The sequence below is a fragment of the Octodon degus genome, unplaced genomic scaffold, assembly GCF_000260255.1.
Source record: "Octodon degus isolate 3935 unplaced genomic scaffold, OctDeg1.0 scaffold00434, whole genome shotgun sequence".
NCBI classification, from domain to species: Eukaryota; Metazoa; Chordata; class Mammalia; order Rodentia; family Octodontidae; genus Octodon; species Octodon degus.
This window is the reverse complement of record NW_004525010.1, coordinates 300,064-302,906: the sequence shown is the minus strand read 5'-3', so window position 1 is coordinate 302,906 and position 2,843 is coordinate 300,064.

Here is a 2,843-nt window from a genome sequence, read left to right as displayed (position 1 = left end):
AAATTTCATTTCTGAGGACATGGATGCACCTCAAGACTACAATATTAAGTGATATCAATGAGGCACACAAGTTTAAATACTGCATGGTTCCTCTTATAGAAGACACTCAAAATATAAATACTTTAAAGAGGAAAACAAAATGTAGATAATAAGATAAAATGAGTCAGATCTTTTGCAGATGGCAAGGAGATCTAGAGATGGAGGAATAAGTGAGGGAGAGGGGAAAGTAGAATCAGTTAATGTGAGTTATGCACTTTACCAGCTCCCCAAAATGAATGTTATTATGTACTGCAGTGAGGTACTAAAATACTTTAAAATTCAAAATAAATAACTACTAAAAAACAAACTGATAAGTAAATTATTACTGTTTATTTTATTGGTGTTTTAAGGGTTTTAAATAGCAAGACACAACATGGTTTATTTAAATATCTCCCTTTTCATGAAGGAGAAGTCAAGGACCAAGGTTTAGTCTATGTACTAGTCTCCAAAAAGGAGCACACTCATCCTTGAGAAGAGTGATGCAGAAGAAAATCCATTGTTGTCCTTCCCCACAGTGGGTCATCTATCATATTACTATAAGGTGCTTGGAAAACTCTTGTGTTTTTTATTGGTTTCTAGTATATATTATTATATTTGCACAAACATATTAATATTATTTATTCTTATAAGGCTATTTATATTTTCATCTACATTAAAAGGCAAATGAGAATATGAGAACATATTATTAAACTGTACCACATACAGTTGTTACCCTTGATTTCTAATAACATACAATGCTTATTTTTCCAGTGCTATGGATACAATAGAATGCAATTTGATAATGAAAAAAAAACCGAATTACTTATATATGCTAGAATATGGATAAATTTCAACACATGCCCTATGAAAGGAGGTAGTCACAAAACATAATTTTAAAATTTTCTAGAAAAGGATAATCTGGAGAGACAAAAATTGGATTAGTGTTTGCTTAGTACTAAGGATGAAAATGAGGTTGACTTATGTGCATGTGGTTTCTCCTTATTGTGATGAAAATACTGCAGAATCTTATTATACTGACTCCTCCTCTTTTCTGCAAATACATCTCAGGCCATTGCATTTTATGCATTCAATGGTGAGTTTTATGATTTGTTTATCCTAGTAATATTTTCAGCAGTGCTATTAAATGGGGGAAGGGGCACTAGGGTGAGATTATATATCTATGTGTAAGTGATGATAACTATTAATTTTATCTCAAGTTAGAGGAAGTGAGAAGAAACAACTGAGAGACAAATTAAGGAAAACTAAGGATCAAAGGTACCTAGCATGGGGCGTTTAAACAATACAGAACATTTTACACCACACCTCTGAAGAAATATCTGAATATTCATTTTACACAATTAATAATCAAAACTAATAGCCTGAACAATTGCTTAAAAGTCATAAGAACATATTTGTATATTCACATATATGTGCACATTGGCATTAAAACACCAATACTGAGTAAAACTTGTTGAAAAACAATAAAAGTAATCTATGGTGCCTTTCAAATTAACACAGCAGTCTCCTTTTTTCTTTTTTTTTTTGATCATTTATACTCTTACTTTCCTCCTCTATTTTTCAAACTACCTGAAGAAATATGTCTCAGGAAAGTTATCATGAAGATCTCTCTTCTATTGTTACATTTTATGAGTTCTAGTTATTAATTTACTTTTAATTATCTCATGTTTCTCAGGTTTCCGAGCTCTGAAATGCTTGGAATACCTGAGAGTTACAATCTCTCTCTTCACTTTTACTGTTTGCTATCTATTTTCATTCCCTGCCAACTAGCATATTAAAGTTCACACTACTTCATATGTTGGCCCATTTCATGCCTTCTTCTATTCTCATGTCTGTATCTTTTGTTGCAGTGATTCTCAAGTTTTGCTTATACAGAGATAAAAGAGAAATGTGGATCAGATGGACATTACTCTATACAAATAAAATTCCACAAAAGAGCCCAAAACAATGGATGTCAGAGAGGCAAATGTTTGGTTCCAGTTAACTAAGATAAAGCAGTATTGTTGGTAGGCTGAAATGGAAGCTGAGTGTATGTCACCATCTCTAAATTCCTTAATTTCCTAAATTTCCTTATTTCAACTACAACAAAACTCATCTGTCACTGAAGATGCATGGACAAGATACTCTTATTCCTCTCCATTCCCAAGTTTCAGTCACACAAGATTCTGCAGGCTATGCTGTGCATAGCTGGGAAGTTATCATAGCAGATCCTTATGCCAGAAGTTTGAGGACAGGGTCATTGTTTTAGCAGATCACTTCTTATTTTCCACTGATTTCCCTTACTTCTATTTTTCATGCTTCTCTTATTTCTTGTTGCTGATTTTGACATTTACCTTAGTATATCTGTGCATATTTTCTCTTACCTTTGCTTTTACTTTCATTGATTTTTTTCTTGCAATTTATCCATTCTTTTATTCCTTGTTCTTTTTTATTATTCTCTTTGCTTTTCTCATTTTCCACATATTTCCTAATTTAAGAATTTCTCACTTTGTTCTCTAGTATATACAACTTCATTATATTAAATCTTCATCCTTCAATTAATTCCAAGATGATGGTTTTCTGTACTCATTAAAAAAAAACAATGAACACATGGGCCGGGGAGATGGCTCAGTGGTCTAAAGCACCTACTTAGAACAAGCTTAGCAAAGCACAGGGACTGCGGTTCAATCCCCCAGCACCACATGCCAGCCAGCCAGCCCAGCCCCTGGTGTGCTGAGCTGGCCACACACACACACACACACACACACACACACACACACACACAAATAAATAAAAAAATGAACACAATATATGCTTCCTTGTGTTCC